This window comes from Ornithorhynchus anatinus, chromosome 4 (genome assembly GCF_004115215.2).
Source record: "Ornithorhynchus anatinus isolate Pmale09 chromosome 4, mOrnAna1.pri.v4, whole genome shotgun sequence".
Taxonomy (NCBI): domain Eukaryota; kingdom Metazoa; phylum Chordata; class Mammalia; order Monotremata; family Ornithorhynchidae; genus Ornithorhynchus; species Ornithorhynchus anatinus.
Window position 1 is genome coordinate 21,275,485 of NC_041731.1, and position 27,993 is coordinate 21,303,477.

Genomic DNA, 27,993 nt, shown 5'->3' on the forward strand with positions numbered 1-27,993 from the left:
TGAATGAATGAATGAATGAAAGAGTACTGAAAAAAATCATCATTATCGAGATGTATTGAACATCTGGGTGCAGACCACTCTACTAGTTGGCTACTTTGTGCAGAGAGCGATTGTAAGCTCCCCAAGGTCAGAGATCATATGTTGTACTTCTGTTGTACTGTTCCAAGCAGCTATCAATCAATTAATCAATTGATAAACACGAGTAGCATGGCCTAGTGGAAAGAGTACAGGCTTGGGAGTTGGAAAGACCTGGGTTCTAATTCCCATTCCACCACTTGTCGCCTGTGTGCTCTTTACTTCTCTGTGCCTAAGACCTCATATTGGTAAAATGGGGATTAAGACTGTGAGCCCCATGTGGACATAGACTGTGTTCAACTGACTAGTCTGAATCTGCCCCAAGGCTCAGTACAGTGCCTGGCACATAGTAAGCACTTAAAAATTTGCATAAAAAGTCAATCAATCAATAATTAATATTTATTGAGTGTTTACATTATGCAGACTAAACTAAGTGCTTGGGAGAGTACAATACAATACAGTTAGTAGCTCCTTGTCCACAAGGAGCTTTCAGGTCATAGGGGGAAGTAGACATTGTATTTAAATAACAATTGTAGTATTTGGTATTTAAAGGATACTTATGACACTTGCTAAGGGATTACTATGAATACATACATAAGTGCTTGGGGCTGGGGGCAGGGAGGCGGGGGGGGGGGGGGGGGGGGGGGGGGGGGGGGGGGGGGGATGAATATCGTGTTTAAAGAATAAAGAGCCAGGTGCTTAGGTGACATAAAAGGGAGAAAGAGTATGGAAAAAGAAGGCTTAATTGGTGCAGGCCTCTTGGAGGAGATTTGATTTCTCTATTCTGTAAGCTTGTTGTGGGTAGGGAATGTATCTCTTTATTGTTATAGTGTACTCTTCCAAGCGCTTGGTACCATGCTATGCACACAGTAAAAGCTCAATAAATACCATTGAATGAATGAATTAATGAGGCTTCGAAGGCAGGAAGAGTGGTGGTCTGCAGCGTGGCTCAGTGGAAAAAAGCCTGGACTTCGGAGTCAGAGGTCATGGGTTCGAATCCCAGCTCTACCACTTGTCAGCTGTGTGACTGTGGGCAAGTCACTTAACTTCTCTGTGCTTCAGTTACCTCATCTGTAAAATGGGGATCAACTGTGAGCCTCACGTGGGACAACCTGATTACCCTGTATCTACCCCAGCGCTTAGAACAGTGCTCTGCACATAGTAAGTGCTTAACAAATACCAACATTATTGTTATTATATATGGAGGGAGAGGGAGTTCCAGGTCAGAGGTAAAATGTGGGCAAGAGGTTGGTGGCAACATAGATAAGATTGAGGTGCAGTTAGTAAGCTGGCATTGCAGGAGCAAAATGTGTGGACTGTGTTAGAGTAGGAGATTAGAGAGGTAAGTTAAGAAGGGGCAAGTTGATTGAGTGCTTTAAAACCAAAGAAATTTATGTTTGATGTCAGGGCAGATGGGCAACCACTGGAGCTTCTTGAGGAAAGCGGGGATGTGGACTGAAAATTATTTAGAAAAATTACAGGCAAAGCACAGTGAAGTATGGAGTGGAGTGGGGAGATGCAGGAGGCAAAGAGGTCAGTGAAGAGGCTGATACAGTAATCAAGGCAAGTTGTGATAAATGTTTGAATAGAAATAGTAGTAGTTTGGAGGGGAAGGAAGGGCCGATTTTGGGTATGTTGTAAAAGTAGAACAGACAGGCTTTAGTGACAGATTTAATATGTGGGTTGAATGAGAGAGATGACTCGAGGATAATGCCAAGGTTATGGGCTTGTGAGAGAGGGTGGACGGTGGTTTAGTGATGGGAAAGCCATGGGGTGGATAGGGTTTGGGTGGGAAGATGAGGAGTTCTGCTTTGGAAATGTTAAGTTTGAGATGACAGGAGGACATCCAAATAGAGATGTCCTGAAGGGAGGAAGAAATGCAAGGCTGCAAAGAGGGAGAGAGGTCAGGGCTGGAAATGTAGATTTAGGTGTCATCCGCATAGAGATGGTAGTTGAAGCTATGGGAGCGAATGAGTTCTCCAAGGGAGTGGGTGTAGATGGAAAATATAAGAGGATCCAGAACTGAACCTTGAGGGACCCCTACAGTTAAGGGGTGGGAGGCAGAGGAGGAGCCCACAAAAGAGACTGAGAATCAGCCGTCAGAGAGATAAGAAGAGAACCGGGGGCGGACAGTGTCAGTGAAGACGAGATTGGATAATGTTTCCAGGAGAAAGGGGTGGTCCACAGTATTGAAGGTGGCTGAGAGGTCAAGGAGGATTAGGATGGAGTGAGGGCTGCTGGATTTGGCAAGAAGTAGGCCATTTTTCATTTTAGAGAGGGCAGTTTCTATGGAGTGAAGGGGGCAGAAGCCAGATTGGAGGGGGGCCAAGGAGAGAATTGGCAGAGCGGAAGTGGAGGCTATGGATGTAGAAAACTTTAGCAAGGAGTTTTGAGGAAAATAGTAGGAGGGAGAAATAGTAGGAGGGAGATGGAGTGACAACTGCAGGGGGTTGTGGAGTCAAGAAGGGGTATTTAGAATAGGGAATGTGTGAGCATGTTTGAAAGCAGTGGGGAAGAAGTCACTGGAGAGTGAATAGTTGAAGATGGCTGTTAGGGAAGGAAGAAGGGAGGCCCCAGTGTTTTGATAAGATGTGAAGGGACCCATACAGTAGATGCTCGTTCAATATTATTGATTGATTCATCATTTGATATTGGGTACTGATTGTGTACAGTGCTCTGTCCTGGGTATTTGGGTGACTACAATAAAAGTATAAGGTAGAATCTCTTGCCCTCAAGGAGTTTCTAATCTCATTGGACACAAAGGTACAGAGAACACATGGACAGTATGGACAAGAAATGCAGTATGGCCTTGTGGAAACAGCAAGGGCGTGGGAGTCAGAAGGACTTGGGTTCTACTACCGGTTCTGCCACATGTCTACTGTGAGACCTTGGGCAAGTTGCTTCACTTCTCTATGACTCAGTTCCCTCATCTGTAAAATGGGGATGAAGACTGTGAGTCCCATGTGGGACGGGGACTGTGCCAAACCTGATCAGCTTATTTCTATCCCAGCGCTTAGTCTAGTGCCTGATAGTAAACACTTTACAAATACCATTAAAAAAAACAGGTCAAAACAAAAATGTAACTGGTAAGAACAAAAGTAAGCAAAAAGGAATCAATAGACAACTCCATTACCTCCAAAATTGAAAGCCTCCTCATGGGCAATAGGTATATTTTCACTACCCTCCAAGAAGCATTTTCTCTCACCTCCACTCTCTTATGGTCACTTGCAACCCCTCACTCTCCAATGACTCCTTCCCCACTGTCTTTAAACATGTTTAAGTCTCTCCTATAGTCAGAGGAGAAGCAGAGGCCTAGTGGATAGAGCTTGGGCCTGGGAGTCAGTGGCAGTTAGGTTCTGATCCCGACTCTGCCATGGGTGTGCTGTATGATCTTTGGCATGTCACTTAACCTCCCTGGGCCTCAGTTACCACATTTATAAAATGGGATTTAAGACTGTGAGCTACAGGAGGGACATGGACCATGTCCAACCTGATGAGGATAGTATTTGTTAAGCACTTACTATGTTTCTATCACTGTTCTAAACGCTGGGGAAGATACAAACTAATCAGGTTGGACATTGTATCTACCCCAGCGTTTAGTACATTGGCTAGCACATATTAATGGCTTAGCAAATCCAAAACAAAGAAACAACCCTTCTCTAGATTCCATGGCAACCTCCAGCTATCACCCCTTTCTCCTCACTCAAGTTCCTTTCCAATCAATTAGTGGTATTTATCAAATGCTTATTGAGGGTAAAGCACTGTACTGAGTGCTTGGGAGAGCACAACAGAAGCTGTACATACACTCTAATAGCTCACAGTCTAAAGAGGGAGATAGAGAAAAACAAATTACAAATAATGTCTATTAAGGGGATAAGACAAGAAGCAGTTCAAGTACATGATTATGACTTTTGTTTTTTGTGTTCATTAAGCACTGTGCCAGTGCCAGGCACTGTTTTAAGCACTGTGGTAGATCCTAGGTCGGATTTCCATCCTTTATTAAGCCCCACAGCACTTATGGACATATCCTTAATTTATTGCAATATCTGCCTCCCCCTCTAGACTACAAGTTCCTTAATAATATTAATAATAATGATGGTAATTGTTAGGTGCTTACTATGTGCCAAGCACTGTTCTAAGCACTGGGGTACATACAAGGTAATCTAATTGGACACAGTCCCTGTCCTGTTTTGAGCTCACAGCCTTAATCCCCATTTTATAGGGGAGAAAACGGAGGCACAAAGAAGTGAAGTGACTTACCCATGGTCACATAGCAGACAAATTGTGGAAGCAGGATTAGAACCCATGATCTTCTGACTCCCAGGCTCGTGCTTTATCCACAACACCATGGATTACCAACTCTGTTGTGTTGTACTCTCCCAAACACTCAGTACAATGCTCTGCACACCATAAGTAGTTAATAAATATCATGGATTGACTGATTATGTGGATAGGTTTCCCTTCATAGACAACTGGTCTTACTGACCATGTTGCTCAAGAGATCACTGTTTTGGTCAAAGGAACAGCAGCCATTTAAGTGGCCTGAAATCACAGGCCCAAGAGTCAGGAGATCATGGATTCTATTCTCAGCTCCACCACCTGTCTGCTGTGTGACTTTAGGCAAGTCACTTCACTAGGCCTCAGTTACCTCATCTTTAAAGTAGGGCTTAAGACTGTAAGCCCCATGTGGGACAGTGACTGTGTCCAGCCCTATTTTCTTGGCTCCACCCTAGCGTTTAGTACATTGACTGGCACAGAGTATGCTTTTCAGAGTATGCAGAGTATGGTGTTCTTAAACGACTCCAGTGGTTGCCTATCGACCTCCGCTCCAAACAAAAACTCCTCACTCTAGGCTTCAAGGCTCTCCATCACCTTGCCCCTTCCTACCTCTCCTCCCTTCTCTCTTTCTACCACCCACCCCGCACGCTCCGCTCCTCTGCCGCCCACCTCCTCACCGTCCCTCGGTCTCGCCTATCCCGCCGTCGACCCCTGGGTCACGTCCTCCCGCGGTCCTGGAACGCCCTCCCTCCTCACCTCCGCCAAACTGATTCTCTTTCCCTCTTCAAAACCTTACTTAAAAATCACCTCCTCCTAGAGGCGTTCCCAGACTGAGCTCCTCTTCCCCCTCTACTCCCTCTGCCATCCCCCCTTTACCTCTCCGCAGCTAAAGCCTCATTTTCCCCTTTTCCCTCTGCTCCTCCACCTCTCCCTTCCCATCCCCACAGCACTGTACTCGTCCGCTCAACTGTATATATTTTCGTTACCCTATTTATTTTGTTAATGAATTGTACATCGCCTCGATTCTATTTATTTGCCATTGTTTTTACGAGATGTTCTTCCCCTTGATGCTGTTTAGTGCCATTGTTCTCGTCTGTCCGTCTCCCCCGATTAGACTGTAAGCCCGTCAAACGGCAGGGACTGTCTCTATCTGTTGCCGACTTGTTCATCCCAAGCGCTTAGTACAGTGCTCTGCACATAGTAAGCGCTCAATAAATACTATTGAATGAATTTTAAAAAATACCACAATTATTATTATTATTAATATTACTATTATTCATTCTTCTCATGGTTCCTTAGAAGGAAACTGGGTGATTATGAGCTTGAATTCCAAATCAATAGACCTGCAGGCTCTACACCTCTTTTTTTATGGTATTTGTAAAGCACTTACTACATGTCAAGCACTGTTCTAAACATTGGGGCTGGTACAAGTTTATCAGGTTGGATGGAGTTCCTGTCTGATATGGGACTCACAGTCTAAGTAGGAGGGAGAACAGGTACTTCCATCCTCATTTTGCAGGTGAGGAAACTGAGGCCCAGAGAAGTTTAAGAGATTACTAAAAGTCATACGACAAGCAAATGGCAGAGCCAGAATTAGAACCCAGGTCCTCTGACTTTCAGGCCCATATTCTTTCCACTAGGTCACACTACTTGTCTGTGATGGTGCCTTGGTTAGGTGATATCAACCAGGCCCCATGGGTGACTGATGAAATTACTAATCCTAAAGTACCGTTAAGCACTTACTATGTGCTAAGTACCAAACTAAGTCTAAGTACTGTAGAAGTTACAAGCTAATCAGTTTGTCCATTGTCCTTGTCTCACATGGGGTACACAGTCTTAATACCCATTTTACAGGTGAGGTGCCTGAGTCCCAGAGAAGTGAAGAGACACGCCCAAAGTCACACTGTAGACAATTGAGGGTGCTGAGATTAGAACCCAGGTCCTTCTGACTCCTAGGCCTAGGTTTTATCCACTATGCCATGCTTCTTACCTTAAATTATGATAAATCAAATACTGAGCCTTCTACTAGTTACTGAGTGCAAACAGTGTCCCATCTTCCCTGGGCCATGTCCTCCCGCGATCCTGGAATGCCCTCCCTCCTCACCTCCGACAATCTAATTCTCTTCCCCTCTTCAAATCCCTACTTAAAGCTCACCTCCTCCAAGAGGCCTTCCCAGACTGAGCTTCCCCCTTTTTCCCTCTGCTCCCTCTACCCCCTGCCCTTCACCTCTCCTCAGCTAAACCCTCTTCTCCCCCCCTTCCGTCTCCTCCTCCCCCTCTCCCGTCCCAGCTCCTCAGCACTGTACTTGTCCGCTCAACTGTATATATCTTCATCACCCTATTTATTTTGTTTATTTTGTTTAATGAGATGTACATCACCCTGATTCTGTTTAGTTGCCATTGTTTTTATGAGATGTTCTTCCCCTTGACTCTATTTATTGCCATTGTTCTTGTCTGCCTGTCTCCCCCGATAAGACTGTAAGCCCGTCAAAGGGCAGGGACTGTCTCTATCTGTTGCAGACTTGTACATTCCAAGCACTTAGTACAGTGTTCTGCACATAGTAAGCGCTCAATAAATACTATTGAATGAATGAATGAATGTTCTAAGCGCTGGGGTAGATACAGGGTAATCAGGTTGTCCCACGTGAGGCTCACAGTTAATCCGCATTTTACAGATGAGGGAACTGAGGCACAGAGAAGTGAAGTGACTTACCCACAGTCACACAGCTGACAAATGGCAGAGCCGAGTTTGGAACCCATGACCTCTGACTCCCAAGCCCGGGCTCTTTCCACTGAGTCACGCTGCTTCATGGAAAGAGCCTGGGCTTGGGAGTCAGAGGTCGTGAGTTCTAATCCCGGCTCTGCCGCTTGCCAGCTGTGTGACTTTGGGCAAGTCACTTCACTTCTTTGTGCCTCAGTTACCTCATCTGTCAAATGGAGATGAAAACTGTGAGCCCCAGGTGGGACAACCTGATCACCTCGTATCCCCCCAGTGCTTAGAACAGTGCTTTGCACATAGTAAGGGCTTAAATACCACCATTTATTTATTATATTACCTTCCCACCCAAACCCTGTCCTCCCCCTGCCTTTATCATCACTGTATACAGCACCGTCATCCTTCTTGTCTCACAATCCCATAACCCTGACATTATCCTGGACTCTTCTCATTCAACCCACATATTTAATTCATCACTAAATCCTGTCAGTCCCACCTTCATGACAGCGCTAAAATCGGCCCTTTCCTTTCCATCCAAACTGCTACCACCTTAGTACAATCACTTACCCTATCCCGCCTTGATTACTATATAATAATAATAACGTTGGTATTTGTTAAGTGCTTAATATGTGCCAAGCACTGTTCTAAGCTCTGGGGTAGATACAGGGTAATTAGGTTGTCTCACGTGAGACTCACAGTCTTAATCCCCATTTTATAGATGAGGTAACTGAGGCACCGAGAAGTTAAGTGACTTGCCCAAAGTCACACAACTGACAGGTGGCGGAGCGGGGATTAGAACCCATGATGTCTGACTCCTAAGCCCGTGCTCTTTCCACTGGGCCAAGCTGCTTCCTAGCTGATCTCCCTCCCTCCTGTCTCTCCCCACTCCAGTCCATGCTTCACTCTGCTGCCTGGATCATTTTTCTTCAGAAATGTTCAGGATGTTTCCCCATGCATCAAGAAACTCCAGTGGTTACCTGTCCATTTTTGCATCAAACAAACACTCCTCACCCTTGACTTTATAGCAGTCCCTCACCTTGCCCCTACCTGCCTCACCTCGCTACTCTCCTACTACAACCCAGCCCGCACACTTTGCTCCTCTAATGCCAACCTTCTCAGTGTACCTAGATCTCATCTATTTTGGGGCTGACCCCAGCCCATGTCTTGCCTCTGGCCTGGAACACCCTCCCTCCTCAAATCTGTCAGACAATGACTCTTCCCCGCTTCAAAACCTTATTTGGAAGCATCTCCTCCAAGAGGCCTTACCTGACTAAGTCCTCCTTCCCTCTTCACCCATTTCCTTCTGCACTGCCTTGACTTGCTTCCTTTTTTCATCCTCCCTCCCAGGCCCACAGCACTTAAGTACACATTTGTCATTTATTTATTTATATTACTGTCTGTCTCCCCCTTTAGACTGTAAGCTCCTTGTGGGCAGGGAATGTGTCTGTTAATTATTACACTATACTCTCCCAAATGCTTAGTACATTGCTGTGCATGCACAGTAAGCACTCAATAAATATGAATGAATGAATGAATGAATGAATGAATGTGTCAAGCACCATTCTAAGCACTGGGGTAGAAGCACGTTAATCAGATCAGAAACAGTCCCTGCCCCTCATGGGGCTCATACTCTAAGTAGGAGGGAGAATAGGTTTTGAATTCCCATTTTATATTTACTGATTGATTTCTCTTCCTCTAAACTGTCAGCTCACTGTGGGCAAGGAATACATCTACCTACTCTGTAACATTGTACTCTCCCTAGCATACACCACAGTGATCGATGGCCGGTATTTATCAAGCTCTGTTTATGTGGGAGAGTCTAATCCAACAGAATTAGCAGACAAGTTCCCTGCCCATAAAGACTTACACTCCAGACAGGGGAAGCAGACATTAATGGGAATAAATAATCAGTGGAGACGTTCCCTACCCATATAATGAGCTTTACTGTGCAAATGGGCCTTGGGACTGAGCCCCCTTCCCACCCCCATGGCTCTTTGGTGGTCTTCCCCTGCCAGACCCACCATGGGCCATCATGGTGGTGTGAATGATGGGTTGATGAAAACTGTTTATTCATTTAATTGTATATACTCAGTGCTTACTGTAGGCAAAGCACTCTACTAAGTACTTGGGAGAGTACACCACAAAGTTATAACAGACAACAATGTAACAGACACATTCCCCCTGCCCAGAACAAGCTCACAATCTAGAGGGGGAGACAACTGTTAATATAAATAAATTACAGATATTTGGCCCACGTTCAGTGCTGACCACATGCCAAATGCTGGGACAGACACCAGACGATCCAGTCAAACATAGTCTCCCAATCTGGTGGGAAGGCCTGCTCATTCTGGGCAGGAAGTGCGTCTTTTTGTAGTTGGATTGTCCTCTCCCAAATGCTTAGTATACTGCTCTGTGCACAGTAAATGCTCAATAAATACCATTGACTGTCTGCCTCCTGCCTCTGACAGACTAGAAGTTTTTGATGAGTGGGGAGAAAGGCCCTGAATGTTTTTGTAGAAAAATCATTTCTCATTCAACCTGCAAATTCAGCCTGTCACAAAATCCTAACAGTTCAGGCTTCATGCCATCATTAAAATCTGCTCTTTCCTCTCCATCCAAACTGACACCACATTAATCTGAGCACTTAGCCTTTATACCTCGATCGCTATATCACGTTCCTTGCCAACCTCCCTGTGTCTGGTCTCTCCCCACTCCAGTCCATGCTTCACTCTACAAAAATGTTCCGTTCTTGTCTCTCCTCTCGTTAAGAATCCCATGTAGTTTCTCTTCTACCTTTGCATCAAGCAGAAACTATTTATTGTCATCTTTAAAACACTCGATTGCCTTGCCCCCTTCTTACTTCACCTTGCTGCTCTCATACTACAACCCAGCCCTCGCACTTCACTCCTCTAACACCTCTATCTAGATCTCATCTACGAGGTCACCCACTTCTCGCCCACATCCCGCCTCTGGCCTGGAACGCTCTTCCTCTTCGTATCCTACAGACGCTTACTCTCCCCACCTTCAGACTCATCGAAGGCACATCTCCAAGTAGGCTCCCCGGACTAAGTCCTCATTTGCTCTTCTCCTGCTCCATTCTCCGTTGCCCCGATTTACTCCCTTTATTCACCTCACCCACTCAGCCCCACAGCAGTTGTGTCCATAGCCATAATTCATTTATTTGCATAAATATCCATCTCCCCCTTTAGATTATAAGCTTGTTGTGGGTGGCGAATGTGTCTAACAACTCTGTTTTGTTGTGCTTTTCACAGAGTAAGCGCTCAGTAAATACGATTGATTGGATAGACATTGAATCCCCATTTTACAGATGAGGGAAGGGAGTCCCAGAGATGTGAAGCGACTAGCTCGAGGTCACACAGCGGGGCAAGCGTTGGAGTGGGGATTAGAACCCAGGTCCCCTGACTTGGCAGGCCAGTGCTCTTGCAGGGAGGAAAATGGAAAAGTTGGGCAGGTCTGTGAGGAAGTTCCCTGTGGATATGGTTTCCTCCAGCTCCAGCCTGGACCACTAGGTGGTGGTAGAAGCTTTGTCAATGGCCCGGGAAATCATAAGGCCCCCTCTTCTCCGGGCAGCCACAAACCTTGTCCTATTTAATCCCACCTGAACCGGATCCCAAAAGAGACTGTGTATAGTGGCCCGGTTTGGGGACCAGGTTTGGGGACCACCTGACAAATGTGCCCCCATCCTGCATGTTGGCTCTGGATTTCCCAGAAGGCTCAGCCCACTTACCACCGTGGGCGTACTGGGTGCAGCGTAGTAGCCTTATTAAAGTGCTGTGCCCATGGTGGGCAGTTGGTCGATTGGACCGTGCCCTACCTAATAATAATAATAATAATAATAATTTTGGTATTTGTTAAGTGCGTACTATGTGCCAAGCACTGTTCTAAGCACCGGGTAGATACAAGGTAATCAGATTGTCTCACGTGGAACTCACAGTCTTAATCCCCATTTTACAGATGAGCTAACTGAGGCACAGAGAAGTTAAGTGACTTGCCCAAAGTCACACAGTTGATAGGTGGCAGAGCCAGGATTAGAACCCATGACCTCTGACTCCCAAGCCTGTGCTCTTTCCACTGAGCCATGCTGTTTCTCTGATGCACCTGATGATATTGTAACTACCCCAGTGTTTAGCACAGTGTTAGGCCCATAGTAAAGGCTTGATGAATAATATGTTGGGGAGCCATGGGCCCTGGGAGGATTTGGGGGGATGGCCCCAGGGTAGGGTGGGCACGGGCTCTATGAACCCGCAGCTTTTGGGGCCTCTGTCCTGCCAGTCCTTCTCAGTGCCCCCAGCCAGAAGCCCACCGGCCATAAAGTCAAGAGTCCTAGAGAAGCAGCGTGGCCTAGCAGATAAAGCACGGGCTTGAGAGTCCTAGGGACGTGGGTTCTGATACCGGCTCCATCTCTTGATTGCTGTGTGTCCTTAGCCAAGCTATTTCACTCCACTCTCCCTCAGTTACCTCCTATGTACAATGGGAATTAGGATCGTGGAGCCCCATGTGGGACAGGTATAATGTCCAACTTGATTATCTTGTATCTCCCCCACTGCTTAGTACAATGCCCTACGCATAGTAAGCACTTAGCAAATACCATAAAAAAACCAACGAACAACCACAAAATAATCCTTCAGGAACTTCCTTTTCTCAATCAGTCATATTTATTGAATGCTTATTGGGTGCAGAGAACTCTACTAAGCAGATGGGAGAGTTGGTAGACAGGTTCCCTGCCCGTAATGAGCTTAAGGTCCAGAGGGGGAGACAGATATTAAAATAAATGAATGAATTGCAGATTTTTGTCTTCAGCTTCACTTCCAGAGACTGCCCCCTCCCCTATACATCTCTCCCTTCTTGTCATAATGAAAAGTAGAAAAATAAGTTTATTGGCATTGGAGCTAGGAGATTCAACAGTAGTCAGAAACAATTCTAAAAATCTCAAAACCTCCTGCGTTTTTTTCCGATAGGCCAGTATCTAATCAGTCAATTGGTGGTATTTGGGTGCAGAACATTGTGTTTAGCACTTGGGAGAGTGCGGTAGAGTTAGTAGACACAGTCCATGCTCTCAGGGAGCTTACATTTTGCAGTGTGCAGAGCACTGTAATGAGGGCATGGGAGAGGACAATACAGTTAGTAGACCCAATTCCTGTCTTAAGAAGCTTACTGTCTACTGTGGGCAGGCAATTTATCAGTTAGTGGCATTTACTGGGTGGTTACAATACAATAGTAATAACAGTGATGGTATTTGTTAAGTGCTTATGATGTGCCAAGCACTGTTCTAAAGTACAGGGGTAGATACAGGGTCATCAGGTTGTCCCACATGGGACTCACAGTCTTAATCCCCATTTTACAGATGAGGTAACTGAGGCACAGGAAAGTTAGGTGACTTGCCCAAAGTCACAGAGCTGACAAGTGGCGGAGCCAGGATTAGAACCCACGACCTCTGACTCCCAAGCCCAGGCTCTTTCCACTAAGCCATGTACCCTTCTCACAACAAGCTTACATTTGAGAGGGAGCAACAGACCTTTGGTAAATTTCAGATGGTTATGTACATAAATGGTTTGGAGGTAAAGGGGAGGTGAATATCAAATGCTTAAAGGGTACTTATCCAAGCACATAGGCAACACAGGAAGGAGAGGGAGTAAAGCGAATGAGGGCTTAGTCGGGGAAGGCCTCTTGGAGGAAATGTGCTTTTAATAAGGATTTGAATTTCGGGAGAGTGGCAGTTTGTCAGATATGAAGGGGGAGGCCATTCCAGGCCAGAGGCGGGATGTGGGCGAGGGGTAGGTTGCAAGGTAGATGACACAGAGGTAAGGTGATCAGGTTGGCGTTTGAGGAGCAGAGTGTATGGGGAGGGTTCCAATGGGAAATCAGTGAAGTGAGGTAGAAGGGAATGAGCTGACAATGCTTTAAAGCCAACGGTTAAGGAGGTCCTTTTGGATGTGGAGGTGGATGGGCAGCTCCTGGAAGTTCTTGAGGAGTGGGGAAATGTGGACTTAATGCTTTTTTAGAAAAATGATCCGAGGAGCAGAGTGAAGTATGGACTGGAGTGGGGAGAGCAGGAGATAGACAGGTGATTGAGGAGGTTGATGCAGTAGTTAGAGGCATATGGTGTTTCGATCATCCATGGTAGCTGTTAGGATTTTTTTTTACTTATGGTATTTGTTAAGCACTTATTATGTGCCAGGCACTGTATTAAGCACTGGTTTAGATGGAGAAGAAAGGGCATAATCTAGAGATGTGAAGGTAGAAATGACAGGTTTGGTTGATAAATTGGGTATAACAGTTGGTAGAGACACTGCCTGTCTGCTCCCTCTTGAAACCCCCTGTCCTCCTGTCTCCCACCCATCACTTGCTCCTAATGACCTTGCTAGATGCTTCACCAGGAAAAGCTGAAATCATTGAGCATGATCTCCCCAAAAATCTCCCTTGCACCTATCCAGTCTCATCTTCCTCCTGTCCCCTCTTCAACTCAGAGGCTTCTCGGAGGTGATTTGATCATAGTAGGGCTCTGTAGGTGGGAAGGCCTTTGAGCCAACAGTAAGGAGGTTCTGTCTGTGATGGAGAGGGATGGGCATGGTCTCGGGGGGAGCAAGGAGACCTGCGCAGAACATTATTTTAGAAAAGTGTTGATATACACATACTCTGCTTTATAATAAATGTTTATAATAAATGTTCAGAAAATCCCAATGATTTAAAAAAAAATGGCATTGGTTAAGCACTTACTATGTCCCAAGAACTGGACTGAGCGCTGGGGTGGCTACAAGCTAATCAGATTGGACACAGTCCATAGCCCACATGGGGCTCACAATCTCAATTCCCATTTTACAGGTAGGGTTACTGTGGTCCAGAGAAACCAAACGACTTGTCCAAGGTCACCCAGCAGACAGGTGGCGGGGCTAGGATTAGAACCCATGACCACTGACTCCCAAGCCCATGCTCTTGTCACTAGGCCATGCTGCTTCTCATCCCCTCCACTAAACCGATTCCCCTCAGCAGAGCAAACTTTCCAAGCCCCTTTGTTGTCATTGGTAAGAGACACTGTCTCTTGTTCTTCCAAAAGCCAGAACAGATTGGATCAACCTTGCACGAGGTTTCTCCAGAAGTTAATTAGGTTGGACACAGTCCGTGTCCCACCTGGGGCTCCCAGTCTTAAAGTCAGAGGGAGATAGAAACAGCAAAACAATAACATTAAGAATGGCAGAACATTGTATTAAAGGAATCAAGCTGTTTCCGAGTCCAACAGCCCCCGATTTTTTTTTAAATGATATTTAAGATACTTACAATATACCACACATTGTACTAAGTGCTGGAGTAGATACAAGCCAATCAGGTTGGACCCACTCCATGTCCCACGTGGAGCTCGTAGTCTTAATCCCTATAGTACAGATGAGTTAACTGAAGACAGAGAAGGGACTTGCCCAAGGTGACATAGCATAAAAGTGCTGGACCCAGGATGAGCACCCAGGTCCCCAGACTCCTAAGCCATAGTTTAGTGACATAAAGTGACACTATCCATCAGTTAATGCTGCTCCTCTGGAATTCTGTCCCTGGAATCCTCCCCGCCTTGTCCCACTTAGAACTAAGCACCCAAAACACAGAGGTGGTGAGGGGTATATTCAGTCAAACAATGGCAGAGAAGCCACACCTCCTAATGGGTAGAGCCCGGGCTTGGGATGTGGAAGGACCTGGGTTCTAATGCCACCTCTGCCACTTCTCTGGGCCACAGTTCCCTCATTGGTAAAATGAGGATTGTGACTGTGAGCCCAATGTGGGACAGTGATTTTATCTAACTTATCATTTAGTTCAGTGCCTGTCATCTAGTAAGTGTCTAACAGATACTAAAAAAAAATAGGTATGGCGGACCATTTTAAACCAAGGAAACTATAGAATAGTATAAGGTAGCATATCATTCAGAGAATTAGGGAATTCTAGAACCTCAGACAATTATATTATGAGACACAGCACTTCTCTCTTCAGGAAGCAAATTTTTTTTCCATCTCAACCAGCTGACTAGTTGATTAAGTGTCCTAAGAACAACATAAATGACTTTGATTATTTATTCACAAGCTTCTCTCCTCCATCTCCCTCTGACTCTGTTTTTCAGGCTTTTGCTCCAACTCATCGAATCTCAGCAAACCTCCTTTGCCTTTGGTAACAACTTAAAGGCTCAGAAAGAAATTGAAGATCGAATGAAAGCCTTTAGTTTTGAGGAAAAAACTTCATTATTGATCTCTGAGGTGAGCATAGATGTCAGATTTTCATTTTATTTTTTATTTTAGTATGGTTTTTGTTAAGCGCTTACTCTATGCCTGGCTCTATACTAAGTGCTGGGGTAGATACAAACTGATCAGGTTGGACACAGTCCATGTCCTACATGGGGCTCACAGTCTTCAGTCCCATCTTACAGATGTGGTAACTGAGGCCCAGAGAAATAAAGCAACTTGCCCAAGGTCATCCGGCAGACAAAAAGTGGCAGAGCCAGGATTAAAACCCGGTCCTTTGGACTCCCAGGCCCGGGCTCTATCCACTAAGCCATGCTGCTTTTCAATGGTGGTGCCATAATTTTCACTGAATAAAGTAGTTCTCAATTATCTATTCAGTGGTTGATTGTCTAGTTGGTAGATATTTCAAACCCCTGGTTTTTTCTCCCCTCTTCTCTCCCCTCCCCACCCCATTTTGGACACTTGACTCTTTTTTTTGGTAGATGGGCACTTTAAAGAGCTTAAAATCAATCGGGGGGAAATACATAAAGGATATGTGTCAGAAGCAGGAGAATACAGAAAACTGACAAAATTACAAAGATACCAGAAGATCCATGGGAGGAGTTAGAGTAATTAGAATAAGTACTAGGGAAGGCCTATTTCTGGCTAGTTACTGGTGACCATCTCCTTTTTCTTATATTATGTTTGTAATACAAAGCCATGCATTTCTCTTTCTCCCATCTGCAAATGTAGACTCATGGCTAACCCTCATTTAGTTCCCAGAAGATTCTAAAAATTGGTTTAAAACTCCTAGGAAGGAAAAAAGTTGTTCCATGTGATAGGCAGGACAGCTAGTTTAAATTTTGTTTCCCAGATAAGGGATCCCCCAAATAAAGATGGAAACCCCTAAAGGAGTCTAGACTGTAAGCTCGTTGTGGGCAGGAAACGTGTCTGCTGACTCTGTTGCATTGGACTCTCCCAAGCGCTTTGTACTGTGCTCTGCACACAGTAGGTGCTCAATAAATTCCATTGATTGATTGACTATAGACTGTCCTTCTGAACTGTAAGCTCCTTGTGGGCAAGGAGCACGTCTATTAACTCTGTTACATTGTATTCCCCCAAATGCTTAGAACATTGCTCTGCATATAGTAAGCATTCAATTGATACCATGGATTTATTGGTTCCATTTCAGACTCTTTCCACTCCCCACTTCTCAACCAGTAGGTGACTGAGAGCTCATTGTGGGTAGGGAATGTGCTGGTGTTACATTGTACTCTCCCAAGTGCCCAGTACAGTGCTTTGTGCACACAGAAAAAGCTCTATAAATACGATTGAATTGAATTGGCAGAGATTTATGGCTATTCCCTGATCAGCAGAAAATTCTCCCAAATGCATAAAGGTTAAGAACCACAAGAAGCATAGTATTTCTTTGACAGGTACTTTAGGGATGCTTTTTTCCCCCTAGTATTCATTAAGTGCTTACTATGTGCCAGGCACTGTACTAAGCACTGGGGTAGATACATGCTAATCAGGTTGGACATAGTCCCTGTCGCCCATGGGGCTTATATTCCTCATCTCCATTTTACAAATGAGGGAACTGAGGAACAGAGAAGTGAAATGACTTGTCCTAGGTCACACAGCAGACATGTGGGAAAAGCCAGGATTAAAACCCAGATCCTTCTGACTCCCAGTTCTGGACTCTTATAGAAGGCAATTCTGCTTCTCCAAGGGAGCTGAGAGAAGTCAGTTGAAGTTGTGGGAGGATTGTAAAATACTGGAAGAGCGACTCTCCATCTGTCGTATTTGAATCAAAAGAAGCAGTATGGCCTGGTAGGTAGAGCCTGGGCCTGGAAGTCAGAGGACTTGGGTTCTAATCCTGATTCTGTCTCTTAACTGCTGTGTGTGACCTTGGGCAAGTCACTTTGCTTCTCTGGGCTTCAGTTTCCTCAAATGTAAAATGGGGATTAAATCCTGCCCCCCTGTACTTTAGACTGTGAGCCCCATGTGGGAGAGGGGTTGTGTCCAACCTGATGAAGTTGTTTCTACCCCAGCAATTAGAACAGTGCTTGATGCATAGTAAGTGTTTAACAAAAACCATAAATAAAAATCCAACAAAACCACCACCAGTTTAATCATTAAAAAAAAAGGGAGGAGAGAAGTCATAATCATCATGTTGCTTGGGTAGAACATTTCAAACCATTTTAAGTGTCTTTCTATTTCCTGGCCACTGCCTGATGTAGCAGAGAAACAGCGTGACCTAGTGGAAAGAGCACGGCCTGGGAGTCAGAAGCACCTCTGTTCTCGTCCCCAGTCTGGCCCTTGTCTTCCATGTGACCTTGAGCAAGTCACTTCACTTCTCTGGGCCTCAGTTCCCTCATCTGTAAAATGGGGATAAAGATCGTAAGCTCGTATCGACCATGGCGCTTCATTCGGTGCCTGGCACAGAGTGAGTGCATAACAAGTACCGTTAAAAAGTGTTTTTACTTCCTTCAGTTACAGGTTATGGGAGAGGATATCGTTCCAGAAAAAGTCAAAGATGAAGGTCACGCTGAAGTGAAATGTGTAGGCTCTACAGCTCCGGATGCCTTAGTAATTTGCATCCCTAAAAGAATTTGAAGACAGGTGGTTCAGAAAGATCAAAGAGCACATCAGGGCTCTTGAATGTATGGGCCACTAATAGATAGACATTTCAACCTAGTGCCCAATTTTTAAAATTCTTGCTTCTGTTTGGCTTTTTTTTTTGGCATTTACTTCAGACAAGAGTTGTGGTTAATAAGAGATGTAGTGAATTAAACTGGTTCTTTGTGACATTTATGGAGTGTTTCTCTCCCATCCCCCTCCCCCCCCAAATTTTCCACTACATTTATTATTTTCATTTCTGTTAGCCCTTCACTCTGCTTTGGGCACTACTTGAATTTAATTTCTTCCAGAGTTCTTAATGTTTTTGGAAGAGTAGTTTGTGGGTAGTTTATGTTCATCAACATCATCAGTGGTGTTATGGAGTGCTTACTGTGTGCAGAGTACTGAACCAAGAGCGTGGTAGAGTACAGTACAACAGGAGTGGGGTACATGTGTCCTGCTCACATTGAGTTTACAATCTAGATGGGGAGACAGACACTGATTACAAAATATCCTGATCAATCAATTGTATTGTGCACTTTCTGCGTGCAGAACACTGAACTAAGCACTTGGAAGAGTTGAATATGCTGTGGGCAGGGAATGTGTCTGTTTATTGTTATTTTGTACTCTTCCAAGTGCTTTGTACAGTGCTTTGCACACAGCAGGCGCTCAATAAATACTACTGAATGAATGAACAGAGTAGGTAGACACATGCCTTCCCATAACCTGTGGGATTAGAACTCAGATCCTCTCATGACATTCTACTGAGCCATACTGCCACCTACTGGCCGGCCTTGAGGGTGGTCTCCCTCTCCAGAACGGTGTCAGGCCAAGGTTTATTCACATAAAGCTAGGAAAAAAATCCCATCTTAATTCCTTTTCTAAATTGACAGGTTATTGTTCTCAAAAAATTTATTCCAGTCCTGAATATGGGATCCTGAAATCAGTCTTTGGCCGATATTATCTTTTTTATGGTATTTGTCTAAGGGCTTACTATGTCCCAAGCATTCTACTAAACGCTGGCGTAGGTACGCACTAGTCAGGTTGGGCAAAGTCCATGGCCTACATGGGGCTCATAGTCAAAATCCCCATTTTATAGAGGTAACTGAGGCACAGAAAACTGAAGTGACTTGCCCAAGATCACACGGCAGACAGGTGGCGGAGTTGGGATTAGAATCCAGGTCCTTCTTACTCTCAGGCCTGTGCTCTACCATTATGCCACGCTACTTATTTATTTATTCATATTAAATTAGAAAAAAGGTATCTGAATTCACTTTCCAAATTAACAGGCTAGTGTCTGATATAGAATGTTTTCGAGTCATCAATATGTGTTCCTGAAAGGCTTTTTTCCTAAGGTTAGCCGCTCAATAAATAGGTGAGTTAAACCTTTCCCCACCATGGTAGGTATCCAACCCATGTCTTTTGAGGTTGGTAGGTTTACAGAAAGAAAAATGATTTAACTCATCCAATCCGGTGACTCCTTCAAAAGAAGAAATAGGTAGCGTGGCCTAGTGGATAGAGCCTGGGCCTGGGGAATCAGAAGGACCTGAGTTCTAATCCCGGTTCGGCCACTTGTTGTCTGCTGGATGACCTGGGGTCACTTCACTTCTCTGTGCCTCACTTACCTCATCCATAAAATGGGGATGAAGACTGTGAGTTCCATATGGGACAGGGACTGTGTCCAACCTAATTAGCTTATATTTACCCTAGTGCTTAATACGGTGCCTGGCACATAGAATCACTTAACAAATGCCATAAAAACAAACAAAAGAAAAAGGTAAAATCTGTGATCTTACTCCATTAGTGCCGCAGGCCCAGTCCTGCTCTTTGTACTTATCAGTTAATCAGTGAATGGGGAATATAGCTTGTATCTACCCCAGTGCTTAGTTCAGTGCTTGGAACATAGTTAAGTGGGTTTTTTTTTCCTCAAGTGAAGCAGGGAAGCAGCGTGGCCTTATGTATAAAGCATGGGCCTGGGAGTCAGAAGGACCTGGATTCTAATTCTGCCTCCTCCAGTTGTGTACTGTGTGACATTGGGCAAGTCATTTCTCTTCCCTGAGTTACCCCATCTGGAAAGTGGGGTTGAAGACTGAGAGTCCCACAAGGGCCAGGGACTAATTCGAACCTGGGAGTTTGTATCACCTCTAGTACTTTGTACAGTGCCTCGTGCCTAGTTAAATGCTTCACAAATACTACATTTAAAAAAAAAAGTGAGTGGGAGCCCCCTCCCCCCACCATAAAGAAGCAAATACTAGCTCCCAACCCTGGGACCCTCACAGCAAAATTTAACCACCATCCACGCCACTGGCAGGAATCTTTTCTTTTATATATCAGGGGACGTGTCTGCTAATTTTGTTGTATTTTGTACACTCCCCGCCAAGCACTTAGTCTAGTGCTCTGCACATAATAAGCCCTCAATACCATCGATTGACTGATGTTTAATCTAAATGTCTGTCGTTGGTGGAAACCCTTTTTGAGGTCAACAAGATTCTTCAGCAAGCACTTGAATATTGATGTATGTTCATCGATATCAGTTCATTTATTCATAATTATTATTGTTATCTAGTGCCGTCGAGTCATTTCTGATTCATAGCGACTCTGAGGATATATTTTCTCCAGAACGTCCTGTTTTTGCTGTAATCTGTGACCCAGCTAACGGTTCTTCCATTATTCATGATCTCCAGAGTATATTCGTGAATGACCAGTTTTATCTATGTTGCTCTTATCCCTTGCCCGCTCCGGGATGTTCGTGCTTTTTGTCCGCTTGCCTGACCCCCCTATTAGATTGTGAACTCCTGAGGGACTGTCTATTCTTTTCATCGTATGGCCCCTAAGTGCCCACACAGTGCTTGCTCCAAGACTGTCAGCTTGTGGGCAGGGAATGTGTCTGCTGATTGTTCTATTGTACTCTCTAAGCACTGAGTACAGTGCTCTGCACCCAGTAAGCGCTCAATGACAGTTGAATGAAGACACACCTGCTCTCTGTCTCCCCAACGTTGGATGGATGTTGAACTCACCTATAGGATCCAGACAAGATGTAGCACTCCAGTCCGAGATGATAAACTTCTCCTGGATTTGCCTGGAGAATTTCCTCCTGGATTTTGCCCAGTACACCTTTCCTGCCATGCTCTGGATAGAAACGTTCTGTCTCCGGGGAAGAGAGGGCAATGATGGAGACTCTTGCTTTCTTGCAGTTCAATCAACCAATGGTATTTATTAAGCACTTACTGTGTGCAGAGCACTGTATGAAGCACTTGGGAGAGTCCACTAGAACAAAATCAGTAGATACGTTCCCTGCCCACAGCGAAATTACAGTCTAGAGGAGACAGACATTAATATAAATAGATAAATTATGGATAGGTACATAAGTGCTATGAGCCTATTGGAGGATAAATAATGGGAGCAAATCAGGGTGACGCAGAAGGGAGTGGGAGAAGAGGAAATGAGGGCTTAGGTAGGGAAGGCCTCTTGGAGGAAGCTTCCTGAGTTATCTCCTCAGGGGATACTCAGCTCCCACAGAACAATGTGTGGTATTTTTTAAGCACTTACTATATGCCAGGCATTGAACTAAGCACTGGAGTACATACAAGCTAATCAGGTTAGACTCAATCCATGTGCCACTTGGGGCTCACAGTCTTCATCCCCATTTTACACAGTAAGTACTTAATAAATATGATTGATTGATTTTACGGATGAGGGAAGTGAGGCACTGAAAAGTGAAGTGACTTGCCCAAAGACACAAAGCAAACAAGTGGCAGAACTAGGACTAGAACCCAGGTCTATGCTCTATCCACTAGGCCACATTGCTTCCCTTGAGGCACCTACTTGAGAAGAATGAAACATGCAAACTGGGATGTAGGAAGAGAAGAATAAGGATAAGCTTGAGGGAGAAAGCTAATAGAGCTCGGGTCTGGGAGTCAGAAGGACCTGGGTTCTAATCCCTTCTCTGCCCCTTGTCAGTTATGTGAATTTGGGAAGGTCACTTCACTTCTCTGGGCTTCAGTTACCTCATCTGTAGAGCAGGAATGAAGACTGCGAGCCCCATTTGGGATAGGGTCTGTGTCCAACCTGATGAGCTGTACCTTCCCCAGTGTGTAGAACAGTGTTTGGCACATGGTAAGCACTTAACAAATACTGTAAAAATAAAAAAGTTAAAGTGCCAGGCCCAGAATTGGGGACAGGCCCCTGTAGCCTTATCCTGCTATACCCCCCTTGAGGTGGCTGTCTAGGATCTGAGTCCTGTTGCACTAAACAGTTTCACTCCGCTTTGGTCAAGAAGGATGTAGACAAGTACATCCCGTTTATTGTCTGCCTGCAGCACATCACGGAAGATCTCGGCATCCCTGAACTCATCCATCAAGATAGCCCCGAGCGTGGAACAAGGCAGGTTGTTTATCTTTTTTTTTTCAGTGACATTTGTTAAGCACCTACTGTGTGTCAAGCACTGTACTAAGTGCTGGGAACAGGTTAATTTGGTCAGACAGTCCCTGTCCCACATGGGGCTCACAGTTTTGGTTCGAGGGAAAAGAGTTTCCATTTTCCAGTTGAGGAAACGGAAGCCACGAGAATTGAAGTACTTGCTCAAGGTCACACAGCAAGCAGTTGGCAGAGTGGGGATTATAACTCAGGTCCCTGTGATTCCCAGACCTGGGCTCTGTCCATTAGGCCACGCTGCTTCTCTTTTCCAGAGACAAGGTTACCTTTCACCCCTGGCACTGACTCCCACCACCAAGAATTAGAACCCAGGTCCTTCTGATTCCTGGGCCTGGGCTCTGTCGCCTAGTCCATGCTGCTTCTCTTGATCAGAGACAAGGTTACATTCCGCCGGTGCCCCCCACCCCCCAACTCCCAGTCCCCAAAGAGAGGGGGATGATGGGGGGATCAAGCACTTAGTACATTGCTCTGCACACAGTAAGTGCTCAATAAATATGATTGAATGATGGGACGAGGGCTGTTTCACCCATATTTCAGAGAATCTCAATCTGGTTTCAATTTCCTTACTACTACTAATAATAATATTGGTATTTGTTAAGTGCTTACTATGTGTAGATCACTGTTCTAAGCGCTGGGGTAGACACAGGGGAATCAGGTTGTCCCATGTGGGGCTCACAGTCTTCATCCCCATTTTACAGATGAGGGAACTGAGGCACAGAGAAGTTAAGTGACTTGCCCACAGTCACATAGCTGACAAGTGGCAGAGCTGGGATTCTAATTCATGACTTCTGACTCCAAAGCCCACACTCTTTCCACTGAGCCACACTCCTTCTCATGTGGTGGGGGGGAGAAGGACCTGAACCAGCAAAGAATTCCTCTAACTGAGGGCAAAGAATTCAATTACTTGGACTTTAAAGGTAAGGAGTTTTTTTCTGCCCTTCAGTGTGTAGCATTTGCTCATGTAGGCTTTGTCTAAAATCCTCATATTATTAGAGACCACCCCACATTCCCCATTTATCTTGTATCTCATTATGGGCCTTAGGATCTCCAATTTGTGGTTAAGTTGCTATCTCTAAAAGTGCCTTAACTAATTCCACAGAAAGTAGCTTTTGTTCAGCTGGGAAGGTTTGAAAACATCAAGGAACCAGCTGAAAGACCTAAGTGCTCTTGGCACTAAACTGAAACCAATCCAGACATTTCCAAACTGATAATTGATCACTGGGATGTCACTCCCAACTTTAGCCTATGAATATGCCCTGCCTATCACTAATCAGTCTATCAATCAGTGGTATTTATGTAGTGCTTACTATGTGAAGAGCACTGTACTAAGTATTTGAGAGAGTATGATAGAACAGAGTTCTAGAGTAGAACTTACCCAACACAGTATCAAATACTTGGGAGCTCATTATGGGCAGGGAATGTGTCTGCTAATTTTGTGTACTGTCTTCTCCTAAATGCTTAGTACCATGCTCTGCATGTTGGAAGTGCTCGATAAATACCATTGATTGATTGATTGAGAGAGCACAATGAAATTAGCAGACAGAATCCCTGATCACATGGAGCTCACAATCTAGTGGAAAAAGACACTAAAATACCTTATAAGCAGAAGGAAGAAGTGGAATTTAAAGATGACCAAATAAGAGCTTCATGGAAGGGGTTGGGATGTGTGGTGTCTGTGTATGTGTGTGTGTGTTCCCACTCCGCACAATTGTCCCATGTTCTTGCAGCAGAAGCAAGGTATGTACAATAATGATGGTAAAAATGAGATGTTAATCCCCTTGATTCTATTTATTGCTATTGTTCTTGTCTGTCCGTCTCCCCCAATTAGACTGTAAGCCCGTCACAGGGCAGCGACTGTCTCTATCTGTTACCGATTTGTACATTCCAAGCGCTCAATAAATACTATTGAATGAATGAATGGTAATTATTAAACACTTCCTTTGTGCCTAAAAACTGCACCAAGTGCTGGAGAAGATAGAGGAGTTTCTTCTGCCTCACACTTGGATTTGCACCTGTTATTCCTTCCTCCCTCAGTCCCACAGCACTTATGCACAAATCTGTAATTTGATTTATATTAATGTCTTACTCCCCCCAACCTCTAAACTGTAACCTCCTTGTGGCCAGGGAACATGTCTAGCAACTCTGTTGTATTGTCCTCTCCCAAGTGCTTAGTACAATGCTCCACTCACTGTAAGCACTCAATAAATTTGATTGAAATGTGTCTACCAACTCTGTATTACTGTTCTCTCCCAAGTGCTTAGTACAGGGTTCTGCATACAGTAAGCACTCCTTAAATGTTATGGACCTATTGGACTGAAGACAATCACCTCAGACAAATTTTCTGTCGCACTTGGGGCTCCGGAATCTGTTCCCCGTCGCTGGCTATTGGTTGGCAGCATGAGAAAGCATCATAGAACTTTGCCCAGGCCCGGGCTTTCAATCTAAAGCCAGTCAATCAGTGGTATTTATTTAGTGCCTACTGTGTGCAGAGCACTGTACTAAACACTTGGAAGAGTACAATACAACAGAACTGGTTGACACTTTCCCTTCCCACACTGAGCATACAGTCTAGAGGGAGGCACGATAGTGATATAAATCAATAAATTAAAGATAATGGACAGAAGTGCTATGGGGCTGAGGGAGAGGGTGAATAAAGGGAGCAAGTATGGGTGATGCAGAAGGGAGTGGGAGAAGAGGAAATGAGGGTTTAGGGAAGGCCTCTTGGAGGAGATTTGCCTTAAAAGAGCCATCAAATTCCCCCATTTCCCCAGGTTCAGTGAGAGCTTTACCAGGGAAGCCCTCTTGGAAGAGATGTTATTTAAAAGAGCCATAAAATTCCCCCTTTTCCCCTAAATTCCATCTTCCTAAAACGAAGAGCACAGATGAAGGGTGAATTTGGATAAAATAATGGCATGCTGAAGAATGAGTGGAAAAATAAGGATCTACATCGTGAGGTTCAAAAAAGTCAATCTTCCAAGTGTCTTTGCCAACCCTGGGACCTTCATTAGGGCTGTGAGTAAGAGTGGATCCAGGAGGCAATGAAGTGATGAGGAGCTGCATGGCCTAGGGGCTAGAGCCGGGGCCTGGTAATTAGAATGAATTTAAGTTCTAATCTTGGCTCTTCCATTTGTCTGCTGTGTGACTTTGGGCAAACTACTTCACTTCTCTGGGACTCAGTTCCCTCATCTGTAAAATAGGGATGAAGACTGTGAGCCCCATGTGGGACAGGGACTGTGCCCAACAGAATTTGCTCATGTACACCCCAGTGCTTATTACAGTGCCTGATGCACAATGAGTGCCTAATAAATCTCACAATTATTCTTATTATTATTCAGAGGCCATCATCTCTCCAACCAAAAAACTACTGGTACGTTGTATGTTTCTGCAACCTCTTCTTAGGGAACACTTTGGATTGGATGAAACTGTTTAGTCGTTTGAAATCAATCAGTGGTATTTAGGGAGCGCTTGCTCTGTGTAAAACACTGTACTAAGCACTTGGAAGAGGACAATGTAACAGAATTAACAGGCACATTCCTGCCCCCATTGAGCTTATAGTCTTGAAAGACTGAAGGAAGCTCTTTTTTCCCTGTCCGCCCTCCACTCTGCATCATCTCTGCTACCATGTTCATCCAAGCACTCATCCTATCCCACTTGGATTGCAGCATCAGCTTCTTTGCTGACCTCCCTGCTTCCTGTCTCTCCCCTACTCTAGTCCATACCTCACTGTGCTGCCCTGATCATTTTTCTACAGAACCATTCAGGACATGTCACCCACCAGTGGATGCTCATCCACCTCTGCATCAAAAAAACCCTCCTCAAAGCACTGTCCTAAGTGGTGAAGAATTAGACCCCATCCTCAAGGAGTAAATAAATGGGTTGCAGGTGTCTAAAATGAAGGATGTTTTTCCAGATCCCTTTAATGATGGGCAGCTGCAAATCACATTCTCCTTAATAGCCTTCTGCCTCTTCCTTCCCTGATCTTACAGCCCCACCCCCAGAAACCCAGTCTTTCCAATAGGTGCCTTTCAGGGGCGCAAGTGGCACTGCCCCTTAAAACCCCAGAGGCTGCTGGGGCTCTACCTATCCTTTGTAGGGCCCATGGGTGCTACTTCCTGGAGGCTGTGGAGAAGAGCTTGAGTATGTCTCTGTGGGGTTTGGTGAACTGCTTCTGTGGATGTTCCCTTGATTAGCTTATTTTCTCTTTAGTGGTGACTTTATTGATTAGGGTGAGTGAAGGGTTGAAGGAATGGGCTGGGATCAAAGGTTTGAAGTTGAGGGGTGCACACAAGAGACCCAAGTCTAGGATAAGTGACTGAAATAGTGATAGTGACATGTTGGTGGGTGGGGAGGGGACTGCAGTTTGGGATTACACTGTATTCACCCAAGTACTTAGTATTAATAATAATTGTGGTATTTAAGTGCTTACTATGTGCCAGGCCCTGTGCCAAGTGGTGGAGTGGATAGAAGCAAATTGGGTTGGACACAACCTCTGTCTCATGTGGGGTTCACGGTCTCCTTTTCTATTTTACAGATGAGGTAACTGAGGCCCAGAGAAGTGAAATGATTTTCCCAAGGTCAACCAGCAGCCAAGGGGTGGATCAGCAACTAGAATCTGTGACTTGCTGACTCCCAGGCCCATGCACTATTCACTACATCATGCTACTTAATTTTTATTGAGTGAATATCCTCTTTGGTACCAAGCACTCTATTAAGTGCTGGGAAAACATTGGATGAGACTTAGACCTATTTCTTAAGGACTAGAAGAAAAGGTTGCAGGTATCTCTACTTAAAAATGTTTTTCCAGCTCCTTTTAATAACTATGATATTAAGTGCTCACCATGTGCCAAGCTCTGTTCTAAGCTTATTCATTCAATAGTATTTATTGAATGCTTACTGTGTGCAGAACACTGTACTAAGTGCTTGGAATGTACATTTTGACAATAGAGATAATCCCTACCCAACAATTGGCTCACAGGTTAAATGAGAGAGACAGCAAAACAAGTAGTCATCAATATCATCAAAATAGATAAATAGAATCATAGATATATACACATTAATAAAATAGAGTAATATATACAAATATACACAAGTGCTGTGAGGAGGGGAAGGGGGTAGAGCAGAGAGAGGGAGTAGGGGCAGTGGGGAAGGGAGGAGGAGCAGAGGGAAAGGGAGGGCTCAGTCTTGGAAGGTCTCCTGGAGTAGGTGAGCTATCAGTAGGGGTTTGAAGAGGGGAAGTGAGGTGAGTTTGGTGGATGTGAGGAGGGAGGGCATTCCAGGTCAGTGATAGGACGTGGGCCAAGGGTCAATGGCGGGACAGGCGAGAATGAAGCACTGTGAGGAGGTTAACGGCAGAGAAGCAAGAATGTAATAGGTGAGGCGGGGTGGGGGCTGTAGAAGGAGAGAAGGAAGGTGAGGTAGAGGGCCAGGTGATGGAGAGCTTTGAAGCTGAGTGGGATAAAATGGCTGACCATAGTGTTGAGGTATCCTCAGTTAGCTGAAAATGGTGAAATACTAGACTAAGGTTACATCCCCCCCCCGAGACCACCTGACCATTGGAAACACAAGCTAGGCAAAAATTCCCTAATAAGGAAAGGAATTCCGCCCAACCAATGAAAACAAAAACCAACAGGAGAGGGGGGGGGGGGGTTCTTTGTC

At 44.9% G+C, this 27,993-nt stretch overlaps 1 long non-coding RNA gene across 1 annotated transcript; it reads left to right on the top strand.

The window, feature by feature from the left end:
- Positions 1-15,192: 15,192 nt before the first annotated feature.
- On the top strand, positions 15,193-18,099 carry LOC120638360. The gene is made up of 2 exons (XR_005659980.1): positions 15,193-15,321; positions 17,779-18,099. It is a non-coding gene; the product is annotated as an uncharacterized LOC120638360 (long non-coding RNA).
- The last annotated feature ends 9,894 nt before the right edge of the window (positions 18,100-27,993 follow it).